We start from the raw sequence: 18,655 nt of genomic DNA, 5'->3' as shown, positions 1-18,655 counted from the left end.
TTTAAGCTAGTACTGATTTAACTCGAAACAGTCAGAATGAAATACTTAAAACAATATGAAAGACAAATTTTTAGTGGAGCTATTCCTCTCCCACCTAAAATTCAGGTACAAAACCATTTTACCAGTCAAACATTTCTTTCAGAGATTCAGATGTGACTTGTTTTAAATGTGTCATGGTATCTGAGCATGTGGTACAGAGAAATGCGTATCGCATACTGTCTAGAGCTAAGTACAGGTTTCCAGGGCTCAAATCTGCTTCTGCACTGCAAAAACTCAACTGCTTCACTCCTCAACATCCAAAGGTAAAAGCCTAATGAGTGCTCTAATTCATCAGCACCAGGGTGTTCTTAAATTCTCTCCCCCTCCCCCCAACTTCAGTCTCAAATCTAAAAATCCTCATGGAAATTAGGGAAATTTGCACCAGACTAAGTGAAGAAAAATAGTTATAATGTTGAAAGCCCTAAAAAAAGCACTAAGCAATGTGGTACATCAATTGTAGTGTAATTTATCAACACATTAACTTCTAACTTTAAATACATTCTGCATATATGCAACATCTAAATTTGAAGTACTTCGACTGATACAAGTTTCTATGTAATTACAATGTGCAATTTTTCTATCAGACAAGTCTTTGAATCTAACTTCCATGGAGTGAACTATCATTTAACAGAAGAAAACACCTGCAATTCTCCACTTCCTCCACCATCCACCTTTCAACCAAAAGGGTTTTTTTAATGACAAGTGTAATGAAGTCAGTTTGTCATGCATTAAAAACTGCTATCTTATAGTCATACCAACAAAGTGAAAAAGGCTCAAAGAAGGGGACCTCAGCTGAATTCATACCAGCATAAACAGTCTCAGGTATGGCGGTGACTCGCCACAAGGCAGTTTTCCCCAGCACGTGTTGGAGCAGCTGTCCCTGCTAGGGTAGAGGCTTCAATGCAGGTGGAGCTTCAGATGGCAGATGCAGCCCTCCAAGCCCTAGGCTGCAAAATTGAAGAGGAGCCAGATGCGCCTTCAAGCAAAGGATCTGGGCCACCTGACCCCAAACCATGCGAGACCACCAGGAAGAAGCAGCGCGTCATCCCTGCTGAGGGGGACAGAGGCACCCATCTGTCAACCTGACCTGTCATCTAGAGAGGCTTGCTGCCTGCTGGGGACCCGGATACGGGATGTTGTGGAGGGACTGCCGAAGCTCATCTGACCCTCTGACTACTACCCCCTGCTATTCTTCCATGTGGGCACAAATGATACAGCCAGGGGCAACCTGGACAGTATTAAAAGCGACTACAGAGCTCTAGGGACGGTAGTCAGGGGCATGGGGGCCCAGGTGGTGTTCTCCTCTATCCTGCCAGTGAGGGGAAAGGGTGTGAGGAGCAGGGCACTGATAATGCAGGTAAATAGTTGGCTGCGGAGCTGGTGTGGGCAACAGGGTTTTGGGTTCTATGACCATGGGACCCTGTTTGCAGATCAATGTCTGCTTGGGAGAGATAGGATCCACCTTACTAAGCACGGCAAAGCTATTTTCACCAACAGGAGGGCTGACCTCATAAGGAGGGCTTTAAACTAAGAATGATGGGGGAGGGAGAGAGTAACCAACAGCCCTGTGAGGGAATGACGGACAGGGTCGATGAGCAAAGGGCCTGGGGTGATGTGACAGGAGGGGATCACAAAATCAACAAAACGGGGCTTAAGCAGGGTCACCTCCAGCATTTGTATGTAAGCAAGGAAGTGACTACAAGGCACGATTATGGAGAAATCCCCCAAACCCTTTCTAGGAAGTCAACGTGCTGGGGTGCCTCTCTGAAGTGCCTGTACACTAACGCACACAGTATGGGGAATAAACATGAGGAGTTAGAGATCTGTGTGCAGCTGCAGGGCTACGATCTGGTTGGGATCACGGAGATGTGGTGGGATGGCTCCCATGACTGGAGTGCTGCAATGGAGGGATACAGGCCCTTTAGAAAGGACAGTCTGGGAAGATGAGGAGGGGGAGTTGCCCTTTATGTAAGAGAGCAGCTGGAGTGCATGGAGCTCTGCCTGGGGACGGATGAGGAGACACCTGAGAGCTTATGGGTAAGGATTAAAGAGCAGACCAATACAGGTGGCATTGTAGTGGGTGTCTGCTATAGGCCACCTGACCAGGAAGAACAAGCGGATTAGGCCCTCTGCAGACAGATAGGAGCAGCCTCACCTTTACAGACCCTGGTCCTCATGGGGGACTTCAACCACCCCGATATCTGCTGGAGGAACAACACAGCAGGACATAAGCAATCCAGGAGGTTCCTGGAGGGCATCGATGACAACTTCCTGACCCAAGTGACAGAGGAGCCAATGAGGAGAGGTGCTCTGCTGGACCTCATACTCACCAAAAATGAGGGGCTCATTGGGGATGGCTGCAGTGACCATGAGATGCTGGAGTTCAGGATCCTGAGGGGAAGGAACAAGGCAAAAAACAAGCTCACAACCCCGGACTTCAGGAGAGCAGACTTTGGCCTCTTCAAAGATCTGCTTGGAAGAGTCCCATGGGATAAGGCCCTGGAGGGAAGAGTGGCCCAAGAAAGCTGGTTAATATTCAAGGATCACCTGCTCAAAGCTCAAGAGCAGTCCATCCCAACAAATACGAAGTCAGGCAAAAATGCCAGGAGGCCTGCATGGATGAACAAGGAGCTCCTAGCCAACAGCAAACACAAAAAGGAAGCATACAGAGGGTGGAAGCAAGGACGAGTAACCTGGGAGGAATACAGAAACATTGTCCAAGCATCCAGGGATGAGGTTAGGAAAGACAAAGACCACCTGGAGTTAAATCTGGAGAGTGATGTCAAAAGGAAAAAGAAGGGCTTCTACAAGTACATAGGAGACAAAAGGAACACTAGGGAAAGTGTGGGCCCACTGCTGAATGGGGCGGGGCACCTGGTGACACAGGACATGGAAAAGGCTGAGATACTGAATGCCTTCTTTGCCTCGGTCTTCACTAGCAACACCAGCCTTCAGGAATCCCAGGTCCCAGATACCAAGGGGAAAGGCTGGAGCAAGGAAGATGTACCCCTTGGTGGAAGAGGATCAGGTCAGGGAATACTTAACCAAATGGGACATAATCATAGAATCACAGAATCATTTAGGTTGGAAAAGACCTTTAAGATCATCCAGTCCAACCATTAACCTAACACTATCAAGTCCACCACTAAACCAATTAAGGGTAGAGTAATAATTTCATGTTTCCTGGCTTGGTGGCTGGATTATTGTTAATGAAAGTAAAAACGAGGAATTACTAAGATTGGAAAGGACCTCTAAAATCATCAGTTCAACCATCAACCCAACACCACCATGCCTACTAAACCATGTCCCAAAGTGCCACGTCTACCCGTTTTTTGAACTCTTCCAGGGATGGTGACTCCACCACCTCTCCGGGCAGCCTGTTCCAATGCTTGACTACCCTTTCCGTGAAGAAATTCTTCCTAATATCCAATCTAAACCTCCCCTGGCGCAGCGTCAGCCCATTTCCTCTTGTCCTATCGCTAGCTATTTGGGAGAAGAGACCAACACCCACCTCGCTACAACCTCCTTTCAGATAGCTGTAGAGAGCGATAAGGTCTCCCCTCAGCCTCCTCTTCTCCAGCCTAAACAACCCCAGTTCCCTCAGCCGCTCCTCATAAGACCTGTGCTGCAGACCCTTCCCCAGCTTCGTTGCCCTTCTCTGGACACGCTCCAGCACCTCAATGTCCTTCTTGTATTGAGGGGCCCAAAACTGGACACAGTATTCCAGGTGTGGCCTCACCAGTGCCGAGTACGGGGGAACAATCACCTCCCTGCTCCTGCTGGCCACATTAGTCCTGACACAAGCCAGGATGCTGTTGGCCGCCTTGGCCGCCTGGGCACACTGCTGGCTCATGTTTAGCCGGCTGTCCACCAGCACCCCCAGGTCCTTTTCGGCCAGGCAGCTTTCCAGCCACTCGTCCCCAAGCCTATAGTGTTGCATGGGGTTATTGTGACCCAAGTACAGGACCCGGCACTTGGCCTTGTTAAACCTCATACAGTTGGCCTCGGCTCATCGGTCCAGTCTGTCCAGGTCCCTCTGCAGGGCCATCCTACCCTCCAGCAGATCGACACTCCCACCCAACTTGGTGTCATCTGCAAACTTACTGAGAGCGCACTCAATCCCCCATCCAGATCGTTGATAAAGATATTGAACAAGACTGGCCCCAAAACAGAGCCCTGGGGAACACCGCTCGTGACTGGCTGCCAACTGGACTTAACTGCATTCACCACTACTCTCTGGGCTCGGCCACGCAGCCAGTTTATTTACCCAGCGAAGGGTACGCCCATCCAAGCCATGAGCTGCAAGCTTCCCAAGGAGAATATTGTGGGAGACTGTGTCAAAGGCTTTGCTAAAGTCCAGGTAGATGACATCCACAGCCTTTCCTTCATCCACCAGGCGGGTCACCAGGTCATAAAAGGAGATCAGGTTGGACAAGCAGGACCTGCGTTTCATGAACCCATGCTGGCTGGGCCCCATCCCCTGGTTGACCTGCATGTGCTTGTTGAGCGCGCTCAATATGAACTGCTCCATAATCTTTCCCAGCACCGAGGTCAGGCTGACAGGCCTGTAGTTCCCTGGGTCCTCCTTCCGGCCCTTCTTGTAGATGGGTGTCACATTGGCAAGCCTCCAGTCATCAGGGACCTCCCCTGTTGACCAGGACTGCTGAGAGATGATGGAAAGTGGCTTGGCAAGCTCCTCTGCCAGCTCCCTCAATACTCTTGGGTGGATTCCATCCAGCCCCATAGACTTGTGAGGATCAAGGTGGCACAGCAGGTCATTAACTGCTTCCTCCTGGACTATGAGGGCTCCATTCTGCTCCCCATCCCCGTCTTCAGGCTCAGGGGCCTGAGTACCCTGGGGATGACTGGTCTGGCTATTAAACACAGAGGCAAAGAAGGCATTAAGTACCTCAGCTTTTTCCTCATCCTTGGTGACAATGTTACCCCCCACATCCAACAAAGTATGGAGATTCTCCTTGGCTCTCCTTTTATTGTTCATGTACTTATAAAAACACTTTTTATTATCTTTTACAACAGTGGCCAGATTGAGTTCTTGCTGGGCTTTTGCTTTTCTAATTTCCTCCCTGCAGGACCTAACAAGATCCCTGTACTCTTCCTGAGTTGCCCGCCCCTTCTTCCAAAGGCGTTAGACTCTCCTTTTTTCCCCTGAGTCCCCGCAAAAGCTCCCTGTTCAGCCAGGCCGGTCGTCTTCCCCGCCGGTTAGTCTTATGGCACACAGGGACAGCCTGCTCCTGCGCCCTTAAGACTTCCTTCTTGAAGAAGGCCCAGCCTTCCTGGACCCCTTTGCCTTTCAGGACTGCCTCCCAAGGGACTTTCCCAAACAGCGTCCTGAACAGGCCAAAGTCTGCCCTCCGGAAGTCCATCGTAACAGTTTTGCTGCCCCTGCTCTTTACATCACCAAGAATCGAGAACTCTATCATATCGTGGTCGCTAAGCCCAAGACGGCCTCCGACCACAACATCTCCCACAAGCCCTTCTCTGTTTGTAAACAGCAGGTCAAGCGAGGCACCTCCCCTGGTAGGCTCGCTTACCAGCTGTGTCATAATGTTATCCTCCACACACTCCAGGAACTTCCGAGACTGTTGCCTCTCTGCTGTGTTGTATTTCCAGCAGATGTCCGGCAAGTTGAAGTCCCCCATGAGAACAAGGGCTAGCAACTGCGAGATTTTTGCCAGCCGCTTGTAGAACGCCTCATCTATCTGTACATCCTGGTTGGGTGGTCTATAGCAGACTCCCAACAGGACATCCGCCTTGCTGGCCTTCCCCCTCATCCTTACCCATAAGCACTCGACCTTATCATCACCACTGTCGAGCTCTATACAGTCAAAACACTCCCTAACATACAGAGCCACCCCACCGCCTCTCCTTCCATGCCTATCCCTTCTGAAGAGCTTATAGCCATCCAGTGCAGCACTCCAGTCATGAGAGTCGTCCCACCACGTTTCTGTGATGGCGACTATGTCATAGCTATCCTGCTGCACAAGGGCTTCCAGCTCCTCCTCTTTGTTGCCCATGCTGCGTGCATTGGTGTACACGCACTTGAGATGGACTCTCGATTTCGCCCCCAACGTTGCCATGCCGCCCCTGGGCTCCTCACTAGCGGGCCCATTTATATCCCCTTCCCCCTTCAAACCTAGTTTAAAGCCCTCCCAATGAGTCCTGCCAACTCATGGGCGAGAATCCTTTTCCCCTTTGGAGACAGCTGATCTCCATCAGCCGCCAGCAGGCCCGGTGCCATGTAAACCTCCCCATGATCGAAAAAACCAAAATTCCACTGATGGCACCAGCCTCTGAGCCACCTGTTAATCAGGTGAGTTTTCCCATTCCTTTCAGCATTCTTCGCTGCCATTGACGGGATTGAGGAAAACGCTACCTGTGCTCCCGATCCTGCGACCAATCGCCCCAGTGCCCTGAAGTCCCTCTTGATTGCTTTAGGAGTTCTCTCTGTAATCTCATCACTGCCAACCTGTACAACCAGCAACGGGTAATAATCGGAGGGCCTTACGAGATCATAAGTCGTCCATGGGCCCTGACGGGATGCACCCATGAGTGCTGAGGGAGCTGGCTGATGTCATCACGAGGCCACTCTCGATAATCTTTGATCAGTCATGGTGACTGGAGGAAGTGCCCAAAGACTGGAGGAAAGCAAATGTCCCTCCTATCTTCAAAAAGGGCAAGAAGGAGGACCCAGGGAACTACAGGTCGGTCAGCTTTACCTTGATCCCTGGGAAGGTGATGGAGTCTGTAATTCCTGGAAACCATGGAAGTCTAGTTGGAGGCCAGTAACTAGTGGTATACCCCAGGGGTCAATACTGGGTCCAATCCTGTTTAACATCTTCATTAATGATCTGAATGATGGGGCAGAATGTACCCTCAGGAAGTTTACTGATGACACACAACTGGGAGGAGTGGCTGATATGCCAGAGGGTCGTGCTGCCATCCAGAGGGACCTCAACAGGCTGGAGAAACAGGCTGACAGGAACCTCATGCAGTTCAATAAGGGGAAGTGCCAAGTCCTGCACCTGGGGAGGAACAACCTGTGACAGATGCACTCCTCCTGTTTCAACTAACTGAACTTTGGTCAAGGCAGATGTTCATCAAGTAGGCCTAACCAAAGTTAATCTTATTCTGCGAAGCTATCAGCGAGAACTACCACCAAACCCCCAAAAAAAACAGTTTGGCTGGACACGGGGCTGATAAGCGGCCGAAACTGCATGAACACAGCAGAAAATCTGACTACAAATCAACCACTTCACGCTATAAATATCTGTGGCCATCAGGGTCCATTGAGCTCTCCCTCCATAGCAGCTGTCTGCATAGCAGTGATCTCCCCTTGAGAAGGGACGCCTCAAGGTTATCCCTCGAGGCTGAGAGATCCCTCACCTGACACCAGACATCGATGGGTTGGTAAGTGACATTTTCTGCATGCATGTAACATTTAAGATACGTATACTAAGCTTAAATGATAATTTTTGTATTCCATACTAACTTCATCTGTAGTACAGCATTGACTGTAATCCGTCTGTACTTATTAAATATTTTACATACCTATATTTACTGATTAAAACCCAATAAACTAACTACTAGATCAGATCTGTCTGAGTTATCTCCGACTCTTATCCTGCAACACAGCCCCAGACAACAATGTATGTCTTATGTTCCTGTGGTGGGTTGACCCTGGCTGGATGCCAAGTGCCCACCAAAGCCACTCTATCATTCCCTTTCTCAACTGGACAGGGGAGAGAAAATATAACAAAAAGTTCGTGGGTCAAGATAAGGACAGGGAGAGATCATGTATGTCTTATGTTCCTCTTTGTCTTTTTTCTCTCTGTTTCTCCTCCTTTCTTTTGCTTCATCCTCATCCTCTTTGCCCTCTGGCTTTTCCTGAAGATTTCTTTTCAGTCTTGGATCCTGCTTACTAATTTCAGACACTTTTTGTGCTTTCACATTCCTGGGTTTGTTGCCAGCTGGTCGAGGGAGGTGATCCTTCCCCTCTACTCAGCACTGGTTACGGGAGTAATTTTAAATACACTAATTATGGGAATAATTTTAAATATGCCATAAATAGCTTAAAATACATGAAGAAGTCATAAGTTTAACATAGTGTCCTGGTTTTGGCTGGGATAGAGTGAATTTTCTTCCTAGTAGCTGGCATAGTGCTGTGTTTTGGATTTAGTATGAGAATAATGCTGATAACACACTGATGTTTTAGTTATTGCCAAGTACCGCTTATGCTACTCAAGAACTTTTCAGCTTCCCGTGCTCTGACAGATGCAAAAGAAACTGGGAGGGGGCACAGCCAGAATAGTTGATCCGACCTGACCAAAGGGCTATTCCATACCATATGACGTCATGCTCAGTATATAAACTGGGGGGGGTTAGCGGGGGGGCAGCGATCGCTGCTCGGGAACTGTCTGGGTATCAGTCAGCGGATGGTGAGCAATTGCATTGTGCATCGCTTGCTTTGTATATTATTATTATTATCTTCATTATAATTATCATTATTATTATCATTATTATATTGTTATTATTATCATTACCATTTTACTTTATTTCAATTATTAAACTGTTCTTATCTCAACCCAGGAGTGTTTCTCACTCTTACTTCTCCGATTCTCTCCCCTATCCCATCGGGGTAGGGGGAGTGAGCGAGTGGCTGTGTGATGCTTAGTTGCTGGCGGGGGCTAAACCACAACAGTCCTTTTTGGCACCCAACGTGGGGCTCGAAGGGTTTGAGATAATAACAGATTAACCAGAGTGTATTAAGGAATCTGTTAACAGTTGCTGGTCATGATATTAGTTCATCTGATCTGCGCCATGTTCTTTTTTTGCTGTACATGTTAAAGCTTGGTGTTGGTTTGTGTAGTGTGCTATGCTCTGCAGTGATTCATGATATTTTGCTTGGCAGGCTCCTTGTCAAAACCCTGACCTTGAGCATTCATTGGTATTTGGGTTTCATACAGAAGTCATTACTGTACTTCGGGTACCACCTCATGGAGAGAGTTAGCAATTATACCTCTTCCTCTGAGAGATTTGTTGTGGAGGAAATACAGAATGGCACCTTCGCTACCTTCTTCTATGATGTTTCCTCCTTCATTACAACAACTTTTCAGTATCTTGAACACCCCTGGGCAGTTAAGATACTTCTATTGATACTTCTTGGGAATACTGTTTCCATTTTGATAAAGGTCAGTAAGCAGTTTAAAAATATCATCCAGGGATCTACCCCAAGGCTGGAGAGTTAAGAGTGGCAGGGTGTGTGGGATAGTATGGGCAAGTACCTGGGACAGTGGGCACCTCCCGTGTTTTGGAACTTCACCCCTGAACAAGTGCAGAATCCTGAAGAACTAGTAAAGTATTTGGAAAAAGTATGTTGTCACCCTGGTAGCTCCAGAGAGACCCAAATCATTGCAACATGCTGGGGACTGGCCCATGCCTATCAAGCCGTGGTCAACACTAATCAGTACCCTCAAAAGAAAGAGAAGGTCTCTGGATCTGATGACAAAACAACAAGCACTGTCGCTACTCAAACCCCCACTACAGGCCCTGCGGCTACTCCAACCCCCACTACAGGCCTTGCAGCTACTCAAACCCCTGCCCCAGGCACTGTGGCTACTCCAGCCACAGCCACGAGCACTGCAGCTACTCCAACCACGGTGACAGGAACTGCGGCTCCTCCAACCCCCACCACAGGCACTGCAGCCACTCCAACCCCAGTGACAGGCACCATGGCTAAACCAGAGAACCAACCTGCGCCGGTATCAGTTGCCCCTATACAGAAGAAAAAATACACAAGAAAATTGGCTGGTTTATTAAGGGATAAAGATGAACCAGGGCCATCACGAGAACCAGAGGAGGAAGAACCCATAAAGGAGATGGTAACCACCCGATCCCTATCCCTGAGTGAGCTGCGAGATATGCGAAAAGATTTTGGTCGTCATCCAGGCGAGCACATCATCACCTGGCTGCTCCGATGCTGGGATAACAGGGCCAGTAGCCTGGATTTAGAGGGTAAGGAAGCCAAGCAGCTGGGATCCCTTTCCAGGGAAGGGGGCATTGACAAAGCAATTGGAAAAGGGGCAAAACCGCTCAGCCTCTGGAGGCGACTTCTGTGAAGCGTGAAGGAAAGGTATCCCTTCAAGGAGGATGTTGTATATCGCCCAGGCAAATGGACGATGGCAGAAAAAGGTATCCAGTACCTGAGGGTATTAGGCATGCTGGAGGTGATTTATAGTGACCTGAACGATGAGCAGTTACCCAAAGATCCAGATGAAGTCAGCTGCACACGACCCATGTGGCAGAAGGTGGTACAGAGCGCACCAGCATCATATGCCAACTCGTTGGCAATACTGGCCTGGAGAGATGATGAGGCACCAACGGTGGATGAACTAGCTGGCCGACTCTGGGAATATGAAGAAAGTATCTCTTCCTCCCTATGGGCCTGTGTCTCGGCTGTGGAAAAACTGTCTGAAAAACTGTGCGGAAAGTTCCAGCAACACAGAGAGGATAGGTACTACTCCCCACCTCTACGGACCAGTATCTCAGCCATTAGGAGTCAACGTCCTTATGCTCAAGAGAGAAGATGGAGAGGATACACACCAAGGGGCACCCTGTGGTTTTACCTGCGTGATTATGGAGAGGACATGAGGAAGTGGGATGGGAAATCTACCTCGACCCTACAGGCATGGGTGCATGAGTTGCAAGGAAAGACTATGACAAAAGGTGGTTCTCCAGGAAAATTGCAGCTCCGGTTTCCAGTGAGCAGTTCCGCAGACAGAGTAAGAGGGCTGATTTTACTTCTGATCTTAACCATGGGACTTTTGATTCACATTTACAAGGAGTGAACAATGAATACTATGACCACGATTAGAGGGGCCCTGCCTCCAGCCAGGTGGAGGAAAGGGACAACTGAGTTTCCTGGACTGTGTGGATTCAATGGCCTGGCATGTCAGACCCACAGGAGTATAAAGCTCTAGTGGACACCGGTGCACCGGTGTACCCTAATGCCACCAAGGTATACAGTGCCAGAACCCATCTGTATATCTGGAGGGACAGGGGGATCCCAACAGCTAACCGTATTGGAGGCCGAAGTGAGCCTAACTGGGAATGAGTGGCAGAAGCACCCCATTTTGACTGGCCCAGAGGCCCCGTACACCCTTGGCATAGACTACCTCAGGAGAGGGTATTTCAAGGACCCAAAAGGGTACTGGTGGGCTTTTGGTATAGCTGCCTTGGAGACGGAGGAAATGAAACAGCTGTCCACCTTGCCTGGTCTCTCAGAGGACCCTTCTGTTGTGGGCTTGCTGAGGGTCGAAGAACAACAGGTGCCCATCGCCACCACAACTGTGCACCGCCGGCAATATCGCACCAAACGAGACTCCCTGATTCCCATCCGTAAGCTGATTCGTCGACTGGAGAGCCAGGGAGTGGTCAGCAAGACTCGCTCACCCTTTAACAGTCCCATATGGCCAGTGTGAAAAGTCTAATGGGGAGTGGAGACTGACAGTAGACTATTGTGGTTTGAATGAAGTCACGCCACCACTGAGTGCTGCCGTGCCAGACATGCTAGAACTTCAGTACAAACTGGAGTCAAAGGCAGCCAAGTGGTATGCCACAACTGATATCACTAATGCGTTTTTCCCAATCCCTTTGGCAGCAGAGTGCAGGCCTCAGTTTGCTTTCACTTGGAGGGGTGTTCAGTACACCTGGAACCGACTGAACCAGGGGTGGAAGCACAGCCCCACCATTTGCCATGGACTGATCCAGACAGCACTGGAACAGGGTGAAGCTCCAGAACATCTGCAGTATATTGATGACATCATTGTGTGGGGCAATACAGCAGAAGAAGTGTTTGAGAAGGGAAAGAAAATAGTCCAAATCCTTCTGAAGGCTGGTTTTGCCATAAAACAGAGTAAGGTCAAGGGACCTGCACAGGAGATCCAATTTTTAGGAATAAAATTGCAAGAAGGATGTCGTCATATCCCAATCGATGTGACCAACAAAATAACAGCCATGTCCCCACCAACTAGCAAAAAGGAAACACAAGCTTTCGTAGGCGTTGTGGGTTTTTGGAGAATGCATATTCCAAATTACAGTCTGATTTTAAGCCCTCTCGATCAAGTGACCCAGAAGAAGAACGACTCATGGATGGTGGCAAATGCCCTGTGGGGGTGGTTGCAGCAATGGAAGCAGAGCAACTGGCAGTGCAGAGGCAAACCCATCTGGGCTGCCACATTGTGGCAAGATATTGCTGCCGGGGTAGAGAACCTGGTTGTAAAAGTACGTCACGTAGATGCTCACGTACCCAGTAGTCGGGCCACTGAAGAACATCAAAACAACCAGCAGGTGGATCAGGCAGCTAAGATTGAAGTGGCTCAGGTGGATCTGGACTGGCAACATAAGGGTGAATTATTTATAGCTTGGTGGGCCCATGACACCGCAGGCCATCAAGGAAGGGATGCAAGATATAAATGGGTTCGTGATCGAGGGGTGGACTTGACCATGGACAGTATTGCACAGGTTATTCATGAATGTGAAATATGTGCTGCAATCAAGCAAGCCAAGCGGTTCAATCCCCTCTGGTACAGTGAACGATGGCTGAAATACAAATACGTGGAGGCCTGGCAGATTGATTATATCACACTCCCACAAACCCGCCAAGGCAAGCACTATGTGCTCACCATGGTGGAAGCAACCACCGGATGGCTGGAAACATATCCTGTGCCCCATGCCACTGCCCTGAACACAATCCTGGGCATTGAAAAGCAAGTCCTGTGGCGACATGGCACCCCAGAAAGAATTGAGTCAGACAACGGGACTCATTTCCGAGACAACCTCATAGACACCTGGGCCAAAGAGCATGGCATTGAATAGGTATATCACATCCCCTATCATGCACCAGCCTCTGGGAAAATCGAACGATACAATGGACTGTTAAAGACTGCACTGAGAGCAATGGGTAGTGGAACATTCAAGTATTGGGCTACACATTTAGCAAAAGCCACCTGGTTAGTCAACACTAGGGGATCTGCCAATCGAGCTGCCCAGTTGTCGTGGTTTAACCCTAGCCAGCAACTAAGCACCACGCAGCCGCTCGCTCACTCCCCCTACCCCGATGGGATGGGGGAGAGAATTGGAGGAGTAAGAGTGAGAAACACTCCTGGGTTGAGATAAGAATGGTTTAATTATTGAAATAAAGTAAAAAAGTAATGCTAAGAGTAACAGTATAATAATGATAATAATAATAATGATATACGAAGCAAGTGATGCACAATGCAATTGCTCACCACCCGCCGACCGATACCCAGACAGTTCCCAAGCAGCGATCGCTGCTCCCTGGCCACCCCCCCCCCCCCCCCCAGTTTATATACTGAGCATGACGTCATGTGGTATGGAATAGCCCTTTGGTCAGTTTGGATCAACTATTCTGGCTGTGCCCCCTCCCAGTTTCTTGTGTGCCTGGCAGAGCATGGGAAGCTGAAAAGTCCTTGACTAGCATAAGCAGTACTCAGCAACAACTGAAAACATCAGCATGTTATCAACATTCTTCTCCTACTAAATCCAAAACACAGCACTATGCCTGCTGCTAGGAAGAAAATTAACTCTATCCCAGCCGAAACCAGGACAGTATCCACCCCTTATTCTATACCATCTACATCATGCACAGGTCCTCCCCTTTCCAATCTGTTCCAATTAATCACCACTGCTTTCCCTATCTTGATATACACACAGATATCATTCCCTTCGTCTATGGCCCGTCCCTCTAAAATGTCCATTGAGTTCATTTAGCCCATGACTTTGGGTTCCATCTGTTATCACAGTCTTTCAGAGCAGGAGAGGTGGTGTGCAGTGTTGGACTGTTGCATGCTGAAGTCAGTTCTCATTCCAACACGGTTTCATCAAAGTTCATTTTCATTAAGCTGGGCAATTCTTACTGCAATACCATTGATGTGGCATATAGCAATCATAATATACAGTACTATATACTTAATAATAACCTACTATATTATTATATTAACATGCAGTTAAGAGATAACATACAGTTAAGAGATAACATACATTATTATAAAGCAATTAATATCATACAATTCAGTTCATTGGCTATTTTCACCCAAAATCAAATTCCCTTTAGGTACACATTGGACTTCCCCATCCTTTCGCATCACCCACCAAGTGCACCCAGGTCCTTGAGCAAAAGCAATCCCACGAATGGGTTTGCCTTTGCCAGAGGGGGAAGTAACCCAGACTGTCTTCCCCGGCATATTGTTTATGTGCACTACAGGAACTTTATCTCCTTCTACAGTACGAAGAAGTTTTGATTGGGCAGGGCCAGCTCGATTGGCAGATCCCCTGGTGTTGACTAACCAGGTGGCTTTAGCTAAATGTGTATCCCAATGTTTGAATGTCCCACCACCCATTGCTCTCAGGGTAGGCTTTAACAGTCCATTGTATCGCTCAATTTTCCCGGAGGCTGGTGCATGGTAATGGATGTGATATACCCACTCAATGCCATGCTCTTTGGCCCAGGTGTCTATGAAGTTGTTTCGGAAATGAGTCCCGTTGTCTGACTCAATTCTTTCTGGGGTGCCATGTCGCCACAGGACTTGCTTTTCAAGGCCCAGGATGGCGTTCCGGGCAGTGGCATGGGGCACGGGATATGTTTCCAGCCATCCGGTGGTTGCTTCCACCATGGTGAGCACATAGTGCTTGCCTTGGCGGTTTTGTGGGAGTGTGATGTAATCAATCTGCCAGGCCTCCCCATATTTATTTTTCAGCCATCGTTCACTATACCCAAGGGGCTTGAACTGCTTGGCTTGCTTGATTGCAGCGCATGTTTCACACTCAGGAATAACCTGTGCAATACTGTCCATAGTTAAGTCCACCCCTCGATCACGAACCCATTTATATGTTGCATCCCTTCCTTGATGGCCTGAGGCGTCATGGGCCCACCAAGCTATAAATAATTCACCCTTATGTTGCCAGTCCAGATCCACCTGAGCCACTTCAATCTTAGCTGCCTGATCCACCTGCTGGTTGTTTTGATGTTCTTCAGTGGCCCGACTCCTGGGTATGTGAGCATCTACGTGACGAACTTTTACAACCAGGTTCTCTACCCGGGCAGCAATATCTTGCCACAATGTGGCAGCCCAGATGGGTTTGCCTCTGCGCTGCCAGTTGCTCTGCTTCCATTGCTGCAGCCACCCCCACAGGGCATTTGCCACCATCCATGAGTCAGTATAGAGATAAAGGACTGGCCACTTTTCTCGTTCAGCAATATCTAAAGCCAGCTGGATGGCTTTCACCTCTGCAAACTGACTCGACTCCCCTTCTCCTTCAGCAGTTTCTGCGACTTGTCGTATAGGACTCCATACAGCAGCTTTCCACCTCCGATGCTTTCCCACAAGACGACAGGATCCATCAGTGAACAGGGCATATTGCTTCTCATTTTCTGGCAATGTATTATACAGTGGGGCCTCTTCAGCACGTGTCACCTCCTCCTCTGGTGATATTCTAAGGTTTTTCCCTTCTGGCCAGTCCATGATCACTTCCAAGATTCCTGGGTGACTGGGGTTTCCTGTTCGAGCCTGTTGTGTGATGAGTGGAACCCACTTACTCCATGTAGCATCAGTTGCATGATGTGTAGAGGGGACCCTCCCTTTGAACATCCAGCCCAACACCGGCAGTCGGGGTGCCAGCAGGAGCTGTGCTTCAGTACCAGCCACTTCTGAAGCAGCTCGAACCCCTTCATATGCTGCCAGTATCTCTTTCTCAGTTGGAGTATAGCGGGCTTCGGATCCTCTGTATCCCCGACTCCAAAACCCTAGGGGTCGACCTCGCGTCTCCCCTGGTGCTTTCTGCCAGAGGCTCCAGGTAGGGCCATTCTCCCCAGCTGCGGTGTAGAGCACGTTTGTAATATCCTGCCCTTCCCGGACTGGCCCAAGGGCTACTGCATGAACTATCTCCCGTTTAATTTGTTCAAAGGCTTGTTGTTGCTCAGGGCCCCATTTGAATTCATTCTTCTTCCGGGTCACTTGATAGAGACGGTTCACGATCTGGCTGTAATTTGGAATATGCATTCTCCAAAAACCCACAACGCCTAAGAAAGCTTGTGTTGCTTTTTTGCTAGTTGGTGGGGACATAGCTGTTATTTTGTTGATCACATCCTTTGGGATCTGACGACGTCCATCTTGCCATTTTATTCCTAAAAACTGGATCTCCTGTGCAGGTCCCTTGACCTTACTCTGTTTTATGGCAAAACCAGCCTTCAGAAGGATTTGGACTATTTTCTTTCCCTTCTCAAAAACTTCTTCTGCTGTGTTGCCCCACACGATGATGTCATCAATATACTGCAGATGTTCTGGAGCTTCACCCTGTTCCAGTGCTGTCTGGATCAGTCCATGGCAAATGGTGGGGCTGTGCTTCCACCCCTGGGGCAGTCGGTTCCAGGTGTACTGGACACCCCTCCAAGTGAAAGCAAACTGTGGTCTGCACTCTGCTGCCAAAGGGATGGAGAAAAACGCATTAGCAATACCAATTGTGGCATACCACTTAGCTGCCTTTGACTCCAGTTCATATTGAACTTCTAGCATATCTGGCACGGCAGCACTCAGTGGCGGTGTAACTTCGTTCAGGCCACGATAGTCCACTGTTAGTCTCCACTCCCCATTAGACTTTCGCACTGGCCATATGGGACTGTTAAAGGGTGAGCGAGTCTTGCTGATCACTCCCTGGCTCTCCAGTCGACGAATCAGGTTATGGATGGGAATCAGGGAGTCTCGGTTGGTTCGATATTGCCGCCTGTGCACAGTTGTGGTAGCGATCGGTTCCTCAACTTTCAGCAACCCTACAATCGAAGGGTCCTCTGAGAGACCAGGCAAGGTGGACAGCTGTTTCATTTCCTCCGTGTCCAAGGCAGCTATACCAAAAGCCCACCAGTACCCTTTTGGGTCCTTGAAATACCCTCTCCTGAGGTAGTCTATGCCAAGGATGCACGGAGCCTCTGGGCCAGTCACAATGGGGTGCTTTTGCCACTCATTCCCAGTTAGGCTCACTTCAGCTTCCAGTACAGTTAGCTGTTGGGATCCCCCTGTCACTCCAGAAATACAAATGGGTTCTGCCCCTCTATAGTTTGATGGCATTAGGGGACACTGGTGCACCAGTGTCCACTAGAGCCTTATACTCCTGTGGGTCTGACGTTCCAGGCCATCGAATCCACACAGTCCAGTAAACCCGGTTGTCCCTTTCCTCCACCTGGCTGGAGGCAGGGCCCCTCTAACACTGGTCACAGTATTCGCTGTTCACTTCCTGTAAATGTGAATCAAAAGTCCCCTGATCAAGGTCGGAAGTAAAATTAGCCCTCTTACTCTGTCTGGGGAACTGCTCACTGGAAACTGGAGCTGCAATTTTCCTGGGAGAACTGCCTTTTCTAATACTTTTTCCTTGCAACTCACGCACCCGTGCCTCTAAGGTTGAGGTGGGTTTTCCATCCCACTTTCTCATGTCCTCTCCATAATCACGCAGGTAAAACCACAGGGTGCCCCGTGGTGTGTATCCTCTATATCCTCTCTCTTGAGCATAAGGACGTTGACTCCTAATGGCTGAGACACTGGTCCGTGCAGGTGGGGAGTAGGACAGATCCTCTCTGAGTTGTTGGAACTCTTGTCATATGTTTTCAGACAGTTTTTCCACAGCCGAGACACAGGCCCGTAGAGAGGAAGAGATACTTTCTTCATATTCCCAGAGTCGTCTAGCCACTTCATCCACCATTGGTGCCTCGTCATCTTTCCAGGCCAGTATTGCCAACGAGTTGGAATACGATGCTGGTGCGCTCCGTACCACCTTCCGCCACATGGATTGTGTGCACCTGACTTCATCTGGATCTTTGTGTAACTGCTCATCATTCAGGCCCCTGTAAATCACCTCCAGAATGGCTAATTCCCTCAGGTACTGGATACCCTTCTCTACGATGGTCCATTTGCTTGGGCGGTATAAAACATCCTCCTTGAAGGGATACCTTTCCTTCACGCTTCACAGAAGTCGCCTCCAGAGGCTGAGCGGTTTTGCCCCTTTTCCAATTGCTTTGTCAATGCCCCCTTCCCTAGAAAGGGATCCCAGCTGCTTGGCTTCCTTACCCTCTAAATCCAGGCTACTGGCCCCGTTATCCCAGCATCGGAGCAGCCAGGTGATGATGTGCTTGCCTGGATGACGACTGAAGTCTTTTCGCATATCTCGCAGCTCACTCAGGGATAGGGATCGGGTGGTCACCATCTCATTTATTGGTTCTTCCTCCTCTGGTTCTCGTGATGGCCCTGGGTCATCTTCATCCCTTACTAAACAAACTGATTTCCTCCTGTATTTTTTCTTCTGTATAGGGGCAACTGATACTGGCGCGGGTTGGTTCTCTGGTTTAGCCGCAGTGTCTGTCACTGGGGTTTGAGTAGCCGCAGTGCCCATGGCTGTGGTTTGAGTAGCCGCAGTGCTCATGGCTGTGGCTGGAGTAGCCACAGTGCCTGGGGCAGGGGTTTGAGTAGCTGCAAGGCCTGTAGTGGGGGTTGGAGTAGCCGCAGGACCTGTAGTGGGGGTTTGAGTAGCGACA

At 49.1% G+C, this 18,655-nt stretch overlaps 1 protein-coding gene across 1 annotated transcript in view; it reads right to left on the bottom strand.

Moving 5' to 3' along the window:
* Positions 1-18,655, bottom strand: part of LOC142596467 (geranylgeranyl transferase type-1 subunit beta-like) — an 89,056-nt gene that overhangs the window by 44,120 nt on the left and 26,281 nt on the right.

This window comes from Pelecanus crispus, chromosome W, assembly GCF_030463565.1.
Source record: "Pelecanus crispus isolate bPelCri1 chromosome W, bPelCri1.pri, whole genome shotgun sequence".
NCBI lineage: Eukaryota > Metazoa > Chordata > Aves > Pelecaniformes > Pelecanidae > Pelecanus > Pelecanus crispus.
This window is presented reverse-complemented; position numbering and strand designations above follow the sequence as displayed.